General features: G+C 51.6%; 1 long non-coding RNA gene across 1 annotated transcript; it reads right to left on the reverse strand.

The window, feature by feature from the left end:
- Positions 1 to 10,182: 10,182 nt before the first annotated feature.
- Positions 10,183 to 14,666, reverse strand: LOC111559881. Its single transcript, XR_002741337.2, has 2 exons — positions 12,449 to 14,666; positions 10,183 to 11,466 (listed from the first exon to the last, which is right to left on the reverse strand). It is a non-coding gene; the product is annotated as an uncharacterized LOC111559881 (long non-coding RNA).
- Positions 14,667 to 15,606: the final 940 nt, after the last annotated feature.

Genomic DNA, 15,606 nt, shown 5'->3' on the forward strand with positions numbered 1-15,606 from the left:
GTTTTGCATCCATGAGCTTGCCCTATGCACCAGTTACCTATTGCTGTGTAACAAATATCCCCAAGGTGGACCGGCTTAAGACAACGATTTTATTTAGCTCATGATTCTGTGTGCCAGTGATTTGAGCTGGGCTCAGCGAGGTTTTCCTTCTGGGCCGAGCTGAGCTTGGCTGTTCTGGCTCGGGGTCACTCACATGTCTGGGCCTCTGTCCACATGTCTCTTGTCCTCCAGCAAGCTACCTCAGTCGTGGTGGCAGAAGGGTTCCCAGCTCAAGAGCAGAAGCTGTAAAAGCCTCTTGAGGTCCAGGCACAGAACTCACCATGTTGCTTCTACCAAGGCCGGCCCGGGTTCAAGGAGGGAAGAAGGGGCCCCATCTCTGCACGGAAGGAGCTTGGAAGAACTGTGGCCATTTTGCACACCCTGTATCGTTTCAGCAACTACCGTCATTCCGTTACGTGACTACATTTCTGACTCCGGGAGCCAGAGAGTTTTGGCTAAAATGTAGGCACAGACACAGAACGCTGAACAGAGATCAAGTCCTCCTTCTCTATACACCTTGAATGGTAAAAAATAATAATAATGGTCCCCATCTGTCAGTCCTCAGAGGGAGCAGAGGACTCGGAGGAGACTTTGGAGCCACTGGGCAAGATCTGGGAGGAAAGGCAGGAGTTCTCCCAGCTGAGGCGAGGGGCCGGGAGAGCGTGTGAGGGAATCAAATCGGTGGGGGGGGGGGGGGGGGGGGCGGGGGGCCGTTGGGGGGGCAAGTGAAAAGCTCTTACCTGGGAAGGAGGTGTGAGGAGTGTTGTGTAGCCCTCGTTCTCCTGACCCCTTCCTATCTGGGCTGAGTGAGAACCTGACTCCAGTCCCCTGTGGATTCTGGAAGAGCAACGGCCATGTGCCTCTGCTGTCTCCTTCCTCAAAGAACGTCTGTGCAGAACAGAGTCCTCCTGGCTCTGAACACAGGAACAGCCCGTTTGCCAGGCACCGCTCCCACGCTCTCCCGGGAGCGCACCCCTCGCGGACACGTTCCGCTAGGTTCCCATCTCAGCTTTGTGGCTTACGAGCTGGGTAAGCCCAGGCGGTGCTTCGTGGCACTTTCTCATTTGTTAGCCGGTGATCGGGACACACCCCTCATGGGTGTCTGCCGAGGGAGTTATCTCAGGTACTTAGTACAGGGCGTGGTACTTCGCAAGTACTCGGCGAACGTTGTAGTTGTTGAAAACCACGTCAGTGCTCATTGGTTGACCAAACCAAGGGATGGATTTGTTGCCACGACACTGCACATTTGTGTCTGTCTCTCTTTCTCGGCTCTCCCATAACCTTCACGGGGGCTGATAGGCTTTAGATCGCTTTATGCTACTAAAGGGTTATCATGATTGGCCATAGGCAATATTTGTGGGCCATTTTGCCATCTTGAAACTGCCTGTAAATGTTTTCTTTCTCTTTTTCTTTTTTTTTAAGTTTATTTATTTATTTTGAGGGAGAGAGAGAACGAGTGGGGGAGGGCCGAAAGAAAGGGGGACAGAGGATCTGAAGCAGGCTCTGTGCCAACAGCACAGAGCCCGACGTGGGGCTCGAACTCACGAGCCGTGAGATCATGACCAGAGCCAAAGTCGGACACTCAACCGATTGAGCCCCCCAGGTGCCCCACTGATACATGTTTTCAAGTGAACACATCTACTGATGCTACAGTGACTAGAGTTACAGGCCCCAGAACTACTTAGTAATGATTGTTCTTCTTCAAAAATTCAAATATCAACTTTAATCAAGTGGTGGCTCAAAATCTATATGAAGGAGTTTATGTGGCCACCACCGTTAGCTCTAAATCCAACTTGCCTACAACCAGACAAACTTATTTCTACTATCTTGAAGAGAAGAGAATCTCCATTTTTCTGTTTATAAAAAAATTGTGATCTTTTTTTTTAATGGAAAGTTCCAGGAGACTATTCCACAGGCACACAGTTTATGACCTTTACATAGTGGTAACTCGGGTTTTTTGTCTTATAATAACGCATGTATTCACATTTAATAAACATTTCCCTTTCATCTCGCCTGATTTCCCACCTCGTCTTTATTTTCCCGCCATTACAGAGTGGTGAGGTCAGACCGGGGTCAACGGCCATCATGAGAAGGGAGAGCGGAACACTCCCCATGTCTTGCTGACAGGAAGACACAGGCAAACACGTTATGGTTTCTGGTGGGGTTGATGTGTGGGGCACACACCCACACACTGCTGTGTGGACTTGTTCCCACGAAATGAGTCTTTCATGGTGGAAAGGGAATATTAATTTATTTGATTGGATGCCTGTCAGCATTGTTCTAGAGGGAAAATACCAGAACCACAGCAGCAGTCATGACAAAGCATCAGCTACAAAGCCTTCCTTTATCTACCTCAGCATTACCTCACCCTTACCTTTTTTTTAAGTTTTAGTTATTTATTTTTGAGAGAGAGAGAGAGAGAGAGAGAGAGAGCATGAGCAGGGGAGGAACAGAGAGAAAGGGAGACAGAAAATCCCAAGTAGGCTCCTCACGGACAGTGCAGAGCCCGATGCGGGGCTCGAACTCATGCACAGTGAGATCGTGACCGGAACCGAAATCAAGAGTCGGCTGCTTCTCTTGCACGGCTGGTGGGAATGCAAACTGGTGCAGCCGCTCTGGAAAACAGTGTGGAGGTTCCTCAAAAAATTAAAATAGAACTACCCTATGACCCAGCAATAGCACTGCTAGGAACTTACCCAAGGGATACAGGAGTGCTGGTTCATAGGGGCACAATACCCCAATATTTATAGCAGCACTTTCAACAATAGCCAACTTACGGAAAGAGCCTAAATGTCCATCAACTGTCGAGTGGATAAAGAAGATGTGGTTTATATATACAATGGGATACTACTTGGCAATGAGAAAGAATGAAACCTGGCCATTTGCAGCAATGTTGATGGAACTGGAGGGTATTATGCTGAGTGAAAGAAGTCAGAGAAAGACAGATACCATATGTTTTCACTCATATGTGGATCTTGAGAAACTTAACAGAAGACCATGGGGGAGGGGAGGGGGAAAAAAGTTACAGAGAGGGAGGGAGGCAAACCATAAGAGACCCTTAAGGACTGAGAACAAACTGAGGGCTGATGGGGGGGAAGCAAGGGAGAGGGGAAAGTGGGCGATGGGCATCGAGGAGGGCACTTGTTGGGATGAGCACTGGGTGTTGTATGGAAACCAATTTGACAATAAATTACATTTTTAAAAAAACTAAAAAAAAAAAGTCAGATGCTTAACCGACTGAGCCACCCAGGTGTCCCCACTTCACCATTATTTCTTGTTGCCCTTGTGCCTACATCCACCAACTTCATTCATTCATTCGATACTTATCCAATATCTTCCATGCATTGAAGATACACAAAGAACCTAGGGTCCCAGCTGAAGATGCTCACACTTGAGGGGAGGGAGTAGGGAGAGAAAAGCAAACAAAGGCCCAGTGCCCTGGTAGAGAGAAGCCCAGGGAGCCTGGGCAGTTTGGTGGCTCAACTTGGGACAGAGGAGGCTTCTTGGGTGAGTTACACTGCCATTGGGTCTGGAAGGATGAGTAGATCTCACCAGGAAAAGAACCAGCAGGTACAAGTGTTCAGAAGAGGAGGTTCAGACCCATCCAGCAGTGGGGTGGGCCTACAGCACATAGAGACACAAAGGCACCATAATTGTTTGTTGGGTTTTGTGTCGTGCCCACTGGACTGTGAACTTGAGGGCACAGATGGAACTTGCTTCCTTCATGGCAGCCCCAGTACCCGGCAATGGGCTTGACAACAGGTGGGGCCACTCAGTGAATAGAAAGTCATTCAAACAAAGGCCATCAACCAGCCAGCCCTGCGGTGGGCTCCATTTTGTCCTGGCCCAGAAGGGACTTGGCATCTTTTCTCCTTTGCCAGAGTCTGGGACTTGGGGATTCTGCTCCTCGAGTGCTTCCCGGGTCCCTCAAAACCCCAAGATTCTCCCTCTCTCTGTACCTACTCACAGAAACAACAGTGAAAAATACAGCATTTTCAACCTGACTCTGAAACACCGACACCATCTGTAAAAATGGGACTTTTTTTTTTTCTTCCTCCTTCTTGGTCTATCAATTAATGTCAAAAGAAAACATATGGGTAGAGGATCATACCCTTTGAAAAAAATAAATTCTTTGATCAAAGAAGAATGTTTGGTAAACTTGCCCAGAGTTAAACTAATTGGTTTGGGGGCTGATAGAATCTTCCCAAGGTGCGTTGCCACTCAATTAGTATTGGTCAAGATGTTTGAAGTTCAGAGGAGAGCAGATTCTCAGAGGAGGAGCCCATTTGAATAATTGGCCTCACATGTTTTCTTTCCAAACACCGGCTTCCAGCATCCAACCCTCTTGGAGAGACGAAAGAGACGGGTCCCCTGTCACTGACCTGGCTCCTGCCAATGGAGACGCTCTGGAAACTTTGAAGAGCAGCTTGGCTTCCCTGCCCTTGAAAATGAAGGGTTCTGGAAAGCTAACAAGCAGGAAGAGAAACGATCTGGGCCACAGCAGGTTTCTCAACTTCCGCGACCTCTCAGTGGGGTTCGTACCCGAAGAACTGAGCGCCGAATGCCACGTGGTATTTTATATATTTTCTAACTTCTTTGTCTCCCATATATGGTAACACACAAACATGTAGTCTGATTAAGTGGCCTCAATACTCGGGGCCACCAGGGTGGCTCAGTCGGTTAAGCGTCCGACTTCGGCTCAGGTCACGATCTCGCAATTTGTGGGTTCGAACCTCACGTCGGGCTCTGTGCTGACGGCTCGGACTTGGAGCCTGCCTTGGATTCTGTGTCTCCCTCTCTCTCTGCCCCTCCCCCACTTGTGCTCTGTCTCTCTCTGTCTCTCAAAAATAAATAAACGTTAAAAAAAAAAGTTTAAAGCGGTCTCATGTTACAAGGTCATGAGGGATGTTGTCATGAACGCGCATCGCCAGGTTACCTTGAGGGTTTTTTGTTTTTTGTTTTTTGTTTTCCTGAGGGAGGGGACCCTACCACGGTAGGGCTAAGACAGAAATTGAAATTAAAATTCTCAGCAGCCCGACGGCAGGGTTGCAGCCTAATCTGGAGTTGTGTCTCCTCATTCCCATGCAGAGCCTCGGTTTCCCCCTCTGGTAGAGTTCAGAGAAGCCCTATCCCATTTGTATGGTGGAGATACACTGAGCTAACGGGGCTTAATAAATGGCCAGTAATCTTACTGTGTCTACACTTCTGTCTTCTGCCACGGTAGGACAGGGCCATTCTCAGGATAGGAGATTCCAACACGCTACTAGGTCCTTTTGCTGTTGGCTGAAGTCATTCACATCCCGTCTTATACATTTAGAAAGAGCGGGGAGACTATTGTCTCTGTGACAGGCACTCAGGGCTCAGGCACTCATGGGCCTTGGGGTCAGCGGGGCCAGACTCGGTCTCTGGCCGCGCCATTGCCTGGCTGGGTCCAGGGCGGGGTCACTTAGCGCCCTCGTGCTCCCCCCAGGTCCCCTGGGAAAACTGAGTCAAGAATCCCTACTTCACGAGGTCTTGGCACTGAGAAAGTGGGGAGACATCGTCAACGTTCCCAACCCAAAGCAGGTTCATGGACATCGTAAATGATCACGTCCGGTGCAGTCAGAAGGACAAGCCCAAGCCACAGACGGCCGAGATCAGAGCATGAACACAATGCTGTTCGGGGGACCGTCCACCAAGGCAGCTCTTTGCTGGAATGTGCCGGAACGGTTTCACCTCAGATGTGGCTTCCGTGCAGCATTAACCTAAGGACAAGGTCAGTGTAAGCCTGCTAGCTGAGCACCTTCAGGTTCTAGACCACCAAGTGACAGCACCGAAGGGACAGTTAATGATCACCTCCTGAAGGGTTCCAGTTGGTTTTCTCGGAGCAAGAAAACAGTTCCAAACCAAGCCATCTGCTCCCCCCTGCGAGTATAGAGCTAGCAAAGGCAGTGACAAAGAGCCAGGGGCTGGTGGGGAGCGGAGTTGGGCCAAATCCTCTGGAGTCTCCCCAGGGGACACAAGTCCAGAAACATTTGTGCCGCGGTCTTACGAAGCATGCAACCTGAGTCTCCTTTTTCTTACTCTGAGAACTACCCATGTTGATCCTACCACACGTGGTCCCACAGGCAATCGTTTTAGAGTAACAGTGTCTCCCTGAGCCCTATGGGGGCGGCCCCCAAACGCAGTCTAGACCCCTGGGTGGGTCCTTTGGGTGAGTATTGTCACCAGCACGGGAGTGTCCACGGAAATCATTCTTCTCTGGGCCTTTATGTCACCGAGCTGACGTGCAAATGTTTATTTAACCGGCGTGCTTTATGTTTTCTGGATGGTTTTGCTGTTCTTTGTTACTTAGTTGGTTTTTTAAAATTATAGACATCTGTGCAGTTTCCAAAATTAGCACAGGGATGCAAGGCGCATTTGGAGAGGTCTGGCCTCCACACCTGTCTCCTCTCTGGCCCTGGCCTCGCCCTCCGCTAACAGGGCACCCCTTTAAAATGAATGTCTGGGGGCGCCTGGGTGGCGCAGTCGGTGAAGCGTCCGACTTCAGCCAGGTCACGATCTCGCGGTCCGTGAGTTCGAGCCCTGCGTCAGGCTCTGGGCTGATGGCTCGGAGCCTGGAGCCTGTTTCCGATTCTGTGTCCCCCTCTCTCTCTCTGCCCCTCCCCCGTTCATGCTCTGTCTCTCTCTGTCCCAAAAATAAATAAACGTTGAAAAAAAAATTTAAAAAAAAATAAAAAAAATTAAAATGAATGTCTGGCTCCCTCTTGTATTGATTCTTTGGGAAAAATTAGGGAATATATCTTTTGAGTCTATATACTGAATGGGTGTCTATATCATATCGTGTGTATGTGTATATAGATGTATCATATATATACACATAATATTTATTTTGTTTTATTATTTATACATATAACTTTTAAACTGGGATCTGCTTCTGTATCATGCTTCTATTTCTAAATACATCTTTTTAAAAAAAATTTTAATGTTTATTTAGGTTTTTTTTTATCTCTTTTATGTTTATATTTATTTTTGAGACAGAGAGAGACAGAGCATGAGCAGGGGAGGAGCAGAGAGAGAGGGAGACAGAATCCGAAGCAGGTCCCAGGCTCCGAGCTGTCAGCACAGAGCCCGACACAGGGCTCGAACTCGTCAACCGCCAGATCATGACCTGAGCGGAAGCCGGACGCTTAACCGACTGAGCCGTCCCGGCGCCCCTATTTCTCAGTGCATGTTGAAGATCTCTTCCTTAGCAGAATATGAAGGATGTTTTCATTTCCAAAATCAGCATCTACAACCCTTTCATTCCGACAGATAAGGACACTCGTCTTGTCCCCTGAGCCCAGCATGTAGGGGTCTGAGACACCGAAGGCTCTGCTGTTCCGGGCTGTGTGGTCTTAGGTGAGTCACCTGACAGCACCGAGCTTCAGTGCCCTCATCTGTCAAACGGGGATCCCCTCTACAGGTGCCATGGCAGGACTGGGTGAGGTCGCTAAAGCTTGGGGTGAACATTTCCCTGCACACGATGGGCGGGCGCACTATGAACTTCATCTTCTAATATGGCCTTTAGGAGGCAGCCACCCAAAGGTGGGACACCAGCCAATCGAAAGCCAGTGTGGGGGGATGGGAGGGGGAGTGGGTGCGGGTCAGGGAGCAGGGTTACCTCCCCGACCTGCTTCCTCATCAGGAACAGGGCCTGTGTCGGCTCAGGGCTGGGTGGCCGCCTGGATTCGGCCTGGGGAATGAACGAGAACCTTCAGCAGAGATGAGAGAAAGGTGACAAAACCCTGACAAGGCCCCAGCAGCCCTTCTCTGGCCATTTCTCCAAAAGCAGGCCCAGAAACGCCGGAGGCCCCAAAGCCTGGCCTCCAGCCCCTCTCTCTGCTGATCGATAATTTCCTGCAGCCCTCACTGCCCTCAGTGGCTTCACCAGCCGTAATTTCTATTCTCGTGACGGATCTGGCCTCTCCACAATCCTGCGGGACACTCACGGGAGCTGCTGGGATCCCAGCTTTGCAGATGGGAAAGCCAAGGCCCGGGAGGCCACCTGAATTATAGAGTCTGTGAGAAATGGAACGGGGGACCCTGACCTTGCCTGTCCAGGAAGAGCGTGAACCCCACTTGGGTAGCTCAGGAAAGTCCCCGGGGCCTCTCTAAGTCCCAGCTTCCTTATCTGTAAATTAGACTATCTCAAAAGTCCCTCCAGTGCTTAGTTAACTCCTCAACTTCCAAGAATCAGGGGAAAGGATTTCCTTTCTCACCCATCTGGGCCAACCCTGCCTTGGGGGTCTGAACCTGCAGAGACCGTGGCCGACTCTGAGTGCCCATATTTGGTGGGATTGCCGCCCCATTGGCCAGCTCTCCAGGTGTCTGTCCCTCCCCGACTCTTAGTCACCTGCCCGGGAATGCCAGCACTTGTGGGAGATGACAGAACGTCTCCAAGGTTCCGATCGCCAGGTATTCTCTAAGGCCATGCTTCCTGCTCAAATCCTGGCCGGAAGCGCTGCTCTGAGCACTTTGGATACCAGGCAAGGGGTTTCATCTCTGTCCCATTACATCTCAGATTTTATCTCGCTCTCTTTTTTCGCAAGAAGGAAATTATTTCTGGAAGGTAAACTGAAGGTGTTAACCCTTCACCTCATAGATTCCCTGAAGGGAGCCAAGGAAGGAAGATTATTAAAAGTACATTTAGCAAGGAGCTGGCCCAGGCTGGGGCGTGGCTGGTGGCCAGGCACCTCTATGTGGGCACTGAGCTCCCTTGTGTGGTCACGACACTCTGTAGCGGGGGGGGGGGGGGGGGGGTCACTGTTTTCCAGATAAGGAAACACCCAGAGAAATCCAAGGACTCCTGAAGTCACAGAGAATGAGTGGCGAAGCTGACATTTGAAAAGAGTAACACGAAATGACTGGCCCCTTCACCACCTGTTGCCCAGAGGAAGCAGCTAGGGTAAGCTGTGACCTCAACGCCTGCTTCAGAGGTCTGCCCCCAGTGGGGCAGGGTCCCACGTTACGTGTCCCTCCTTGTCCTTTATCAGACAGCTCCCCCCTGCCCAGCAGAGACCTCGCCCCAGACATACAGGACCTGGAATGAGCAAAGCAGATACATCCTTGTTTTTCCTACGGATGCCCGTTCCTTTTATAATGACCGGGCCTCAGTTAATACGCCAGAGAAGCGGTTAAATTCTATGACGATTCTGCCCACCTTGCAATCTCCCATTTCTCTGCGCCTCTAATGTACAAAAGAATAATACTTTCTTTTTCGGTATCGGGTGCTTTACATGCACTGACTGATAAACCGGGGGCTCAGCTCTCTTCCCAGATCTCGCAGCACACGGGGGCCACGCCGGAATCAATCTAGGGCTCCTCAGACCCCAGGCCCACGGCTACCCCACTCTGCCTCCGCTTCCCCGAGTGGAGAACCAGCCCGGGGTCCTGGGGTGGCCTGCCTGTCCGCTCCAGGGCTCGCCAGCCTAGGGCTTAATTGCACACGTGGAAAGGCTTCAAGTCGAGATGAAAGAACCAGCCATATAGAACTCTCCACACACAGGCCTCTCATCTGAAAGCCCTATCTATCTATTTATCATCTATTAATGTTTTTAAAAGAAGGTAATTGACTCCTCCCGACACAGCTCAGAGGCAAGAGGAGACGGTCTTTTTTTTTTTTTTCTTAGGAAGAAAGAAGCCTAGAGGTGCGGGCTGGGTGGCTTTCGCCGGGGATGGGCGTTTGAACATGAACTAGACTGCGGACTGGCAACAGCTCTGTCTTCCCGTCAGAGAACCGGATCCGGGCCTGCCTCAGTTTCCCTTTGTGGTTACATCTCAGACCCGCCTGAGTTCCATCCACCAAGGGGAATCAGAATGTCACCAAGCCCTCTTGAGAGCTCAAGCCTCAGGAGCAGTGGCCAAGGCCAGGAGAGGGTTCTGGAGTTTGTCCTGGAGTTCTCGCCAACGTGTCAAACTAGGGTGATGCGATTCACCTCGTGGGGTTGTCGTGGGATGCCAGGAGAGAATCCCCAACCCAAGGCCCAGCACACGCATCAGAGACACTTCCTGTCATTATTTGCTGGCCTCTGACTGAAATCCGTAATTATCGTGCCGCATCGATTATTGGCAGGGAGCAGACGTGTTATAATTTTTAAAAATTATACAAATTATCTTCTAGGCTTTTTTTTTTTTTTTTTTTTTTTTTTACTTTCTGTGACTATATCTGCCTTTGTTTCTGCTTGTATGGAAATTAAAATTTTGCCTTTTCCTGCAAAATTATCTTTTATAGTCTACTAGATTACGATAATAATACTTTGTACTTTTGTAGGGCCTTTTATCCGGGAATCTCAAAGCCCTTCATAAACTTTAATTAATTCTTGCAACAAGCCCCGTGAGGTAGGTAAGTATTATTATCCCCATTTTAGATAAGGAGAGCTGAGACACTGAGAAGTTAAGTAATTTGCCGAAGGCCCCAAAGCATTTAGTAGCTAAGTCTGAGCAAGACCACAAAACGGCTGTCTCAGGCCTTACTTGGCCCACTGGAGGCTGCCCCGCTGGTCTCCCTGGGCCCCAGGGCGTGATTGATGGGGGGGACCTCAAGCGATTGCCATGCCCGCGTTAAATACATGTTGTTCGCCTTACAGGCGTTATGGGGAATCATTGAGGCTGACTCATGTGTCGCCCCTGGGTACTGGCCTATCTTCGGTACTGGGCACGGCCGGCTAACCCCCTTCCCCGATCGGAACCCTCCTGCCACAAAATTATCTCTGCCAGGAGACTCACATTTCCCTCACGATTGGACCCAACCAAGCGCACGCCGTGTCCCGGGCACGATCCTCCCCGTCCGTGCCAACTCCTCTGTATCTTACGGCGATCCGATGCGTGATGTGGTCACCCCCCACTTCACGGATGAGGACAGCCGAGGCTCAGATGGTGAAATGGGAGAGCCAAGGTCACGCAGGAGGACCGGAATGCCAGCCGGGTTCTGGCTCAAAGACGGATGACGTTGTCACTCAACCAGCTGACGGCCGATGTCCAGCTGTGTCGCAGGGAAAGCTGTCGACCCTACAACGGACTCCGTAGGCGGGTGAAGAGCTTCTGTGTTGTTGTCAGCCAGGTCAAGCTGGCGGCTTCTCTTCTTGGATGCGGGGATTAATAGGGAAGGACCGGCTAGACGCAAGATTTCACCAAGGCCACGGTTCCTCCGGAGACCCTTTCCAGAGGGTGCCCAGCAGAAGGCTCCTATTGTCTTCCTGACTCAATGGCCCCTCGCCACGGCCACAAAACTCCTTCCCTCGGGCACGAGACACTGAGAACGGCTCAGGATACTTCACTGTCCTCCAACGCGACTGCTGAAGTTGGACAAGCCTAGATTTGAATTCCGGTTCTGTATTCACTTACGGTTAATCTTGGGCAAGTCCCAACCCTGGCACATCTCGGTTTCCTCATCAGGAGAAGGAGCCGCTGCAAGGATTAAATGAGTAAATGAATACAAAAGCCCACGGCACCCGGCCTGGCATAGAGCAGGTGCTCACCAATGTCCCCTGTCCCCTCCTCTTCTTGCCTGGTCACTGCCGACTTTCCACCGTCGTGGAGCTGCCTGACTCACGCCATTGCCACCCGTTCTTTTCCTTGTTGGCTTTGCCAACATCCCGGCTCAGACTCTTGAGGGCCCGGCATACCTCACCCATACCCAGGTCTCTGCCATACCCAGCAGCGGTCACAATAGCCGCTCCCCGCAGTCCCCCGTGACCACTTTGGACCGGCTGAGGGTCACCCAGCCCTGCCTCTCACCCACGGTGGGGGCTGATTTTCCCACTTCCGGATCCGGAGACTCAGGCCCTCCTCCCTGAGGTGGAAGGTCGGACTCAGTGAGCTCCAGGCCTTCAGGCCCTGACGCCCCGGGATCCCTTCTGCCCTGACCGTGTCCCAGCCACAAGCAGAGCCTTGGGAAACCAGGAGCCCCTCCCCAGTGCCACTCGGCCAGCGGCAGGCGCCCGGGTACAGTGCCACGGCCCGAACATTCAGGCTTCTCTCAAGGGTGGCAGATCTGAGAAAACCTAACACGGTTTCCTACTGGATTAGCTCTTTAAAAATAAAAACTACTGGGGCACCTGGGTGGCTCAGTCGGTTGAGCGTCCGACTTCAGCTCAGGTCATGATCTCCCGGTTTGTGGGTTCGAGCCCCGCGTCGGGCTCCGTGCTGACAGCTCAGAGCTTGGATCCTGCTTTGGCTTCTGAGTCTCCCTCTCTCTCTGCCCCTCCCCCACTTGCACTCTGTCCCTGTCTCTCTCTCTCAAAAATTAATAAACATTAAGAAAACTAAAAGAAAAAAAAAAGAGCCTTTATACAACAACATCTAAGGTTTAAACGAGTTCTACAATACCAGCCCCTACCTTTCTCTCTCTCCTTCACCTGTGGGCCCCTCTTTGTTCTTTTAGGCTCACCTGTTGAATCTTAATTGGTCATGAGACAGTCTTCCCCGGTCACACTCAAGGTCTTGGTCAGCTGGACGCTAAAAGCTCCAGAGAAATATGACAGGAAAAATTAAGATCATCTGGAACCCCTCCACCCTGGGGTTATGATGGTAACACATACTGAGTTCTCCGGGCTTGAGTCTCTAGGACTCATGTTCCTAGGAGCAGAGACGGCGGGCGAGGGGGGTGTGTGGTTTAGAACTGAGGGACCAGGACACCTGGGAGGGGGGTGGCAGGCTCAGAGCCCCCTCCGGCCTAACCTGGCCCAGGCTGCCCCTTCCCGGGGTCTAAGCCATTTTGCATCCACTGACTGGTGAGCCGGAGGGGTGGCTGCGGTTGGCTGGGAGAGGTTTGTAGCCATGAGCCCGGGACTCTCCTGTCTCTTGTCACAGGTAATTCTCATTACGTCCGCCAGGCTGCCTAGTGGTTGTCAGGTTTCCTGTAGGGCAGATGAGAAAGTTCTGGAAAATAGTGGTGTTGGTAGTGCAACACTGCGAATGTACTGAATGCTATCGACTTGTAACCCTAAGATGGTAAATGTTGTTAGGTGTACTTTACCAGACGTCTTTAAACAACAACAACAACAACAACAACAACAAACCCTTGAACCGGAATGGTCACTATGTCTGGACCGGATTTTCTTCCCTGCTCACGTGCACACACACACACACACACACACACACCTCCAATTGCTCACGTGGCCTCATTCTCACCAGTGGCGGAAAAGAAGGAAGGCTTAGAGCATCACAGAAAGGTCTCTTAGATATTGTCAGGTCGATGATCAGCTGATCCAAAGCCCTGCCTCCCTGCGACGGCTGTGTCCCCTCAGCAGAAAGCCTGACCCCAAGGCTCTGCCGGCCCGACTTCCCCGCCCCGCTGGGCATTTCCCCGGCTGGTAAGCAGGCCCGGGCCCCGGCCAGGTGAATGGGAATATCGTGGCACCTGATAAGGCGTGTTACTTATTGCTGCTCTCGAGGGACTTCCTCTCCTTCGTGAAGCTGTTCTCCGTGCTTGCTGCTGGGGCCAAAGCCCAGGGCCCTCTGTCCTTGTCCTTTCCACCCTGGGTTGTGCACAGCTTACCTCCCCTGCTAGATGGCAGCACTTCTGAAGCAGAGGCTTTGCACCATTCCAGGGACGCCCCTGCCCCCGTCATCACGCAGGACTCGTTTCTCCATCACATGTGAGGGGACGCTTAGCAAGGTGCCGAGGGCGCAGCAGTGGACCCTGTCCTCCCCTCAAAGAGGTGTCCTTCCCGTTAGATGCGCAGAGGCCCTCAGTACAGAAGTGTGATGTTCCTCCACGGATAGGAATGGCCAGGCGATCACCGCCAAGGAGATGTGCCGTTGATGTAGGTTAGGAGGAAATGGGGCCCACGTCCGAGGACAGGTGGTGCCCTTTGCAGCCTGCGGGCGGCCTGTCTACTGTTTTTCCCTCCTGTGCAGGACCCTCACTTCGGGACCTTAGGAGAGGGGGCTGTGGGGCGCCTGGGTGGCTCAGTCGGTTCAGCGTCTGACTTCAGCTCAGGTCACGATCTCACGGTTTGCGGGTTCAAGCCCTGAGTCGGGCTCGGCGCTGACAGTGCAGAGCGGGCTTGGGATTCTCTCTCTCTCTCTCTGCACCCACCCTCTCACGGGCCCTCAGCCCCTAGACTGACTCTCACCCTTGGCCCCAAGCGGGGCTGGTGGGGCGGGCAGGTGCAATGAAGCCTTTTGACAGCCCATCCCGGCAGACTGCGGCCAGATCTGAAAGCTGGCCCGCGTTCATTGACGGGGTGGATAAAGGTGGGGGTCACCGGAGGCCAAAGATGCCTTGGTGCCTGGTCATTTCTGCTACTACCATTCATCGCAAGAACCTTCCCAAACTCAGGATTGGGGAACCGGAGAGCAGCTTCCCCTACCCTGAATTCAGCCCCATGCATATTTACCGGGCCTCCACGGTGTGCTTCAGCCGCAGATCTAAGGAAGCACGTCTGTTGGCAGTTACCGAGACCAGGAGGCCCGGATTCACGTCCTGCTACGGGACTTCCCTGAGCTTTTGTTTCCTTATCTCAAACCGGGCTCTTGCCTCGCTGAGCTGGGACAAGGGTTAAAGAAGATCAAGCCCACGAGAGCAACTGTTTCCTTTAATGTTTATTTATTGTTGAGGGAGAAAGAGCCCAAGAGCAGGGGAGGGACAGAGAGAGGGGGAGACACAGACTCCGAAGCAGGCTCCAGGCTCTGAGCTGGCAGCACAGAGCCCAACAGAGGGCTCGAACCCACGAGCCATGAGATGGCGACCCGAGCAGAAGTCCGACGCTTAACCAACTGAGCTCTCTGGTGCCCCAGCCCATGAAAGCATTTTATGAACTGGAAGCACTAGGTAAATGTCAAGTAACTGAGTAAACAGAGGGTGCAGCCAGATGGCTTCAGGGTGCAGGCTCTTCCGGGGTCTTACTGTTTTCTTGATGACAAAATTAATAAGCATGCAAATGCTTAGATCCTCTGCTGCTGAATGTTGTCCCTCTCCATCTAAACAAGGTGAACTCAAAAAGATGAGTCAGGGACACCTCGGCGGGGGGTGGGGGGTTCACTCGGTTAAGCGTCCGACTTTAGCTCAGGTCATGATCTCACGACTCGTGGGTTCGAGTCCCGCTTGGGGCTCTGTGCTAACAGCTGGGAGCCTGGAGCCTGCTTTGGATTTTGTGTCTCCCTCTCTCTCTGCCGCTCCCCAGCTCACTCTCTCTGTCTCTCTCTCTCTCTCTCTCTCCCAAAAATAAACATTTTTAAAAAAGATGAGTCAAGTAAAATAAAAGTAAGACAAGCTTCTCATAATTTTTTTTAAATTCAAAAATATGCTCTTTCTGTGCAAGTATACATGTAGCTGCATACAGAGATGATATCATAGCACGTGTAATTTTTTCGTGTAGACCTTGGACAATTTTTAAGCGTTCAAACAGGTAGACCTAAAGCAGAGGCTCATTACCCATCCTATGGGTGGGTTACGAGGGGTGGGAAGGTCCTGATTTGTAGGAAGGGTCACATGACCTCACTCATCATATTCACACGGGAGCCTATCTTCCAAAAGGCCAAGAATCCTCCTCGAGATCTTTGCCTCTCCAACATCTGTGTGCCCACAGATCACCTGGGTCT

This window comes from Felis catus, chromosome A3, assembly GCF_018350175.1.
Source record: "Felis catus isolate Fca126 chromosome A3, F.catus_Fca126_mat1.0, whole genome shotgun sequence".
NCBI classification, from domain to species: domain Eukaryota; kingdom Metazoa; phylum Chordata; class Mammalia; order Carnivora; family Felidae; genus Felis; species Felis catus.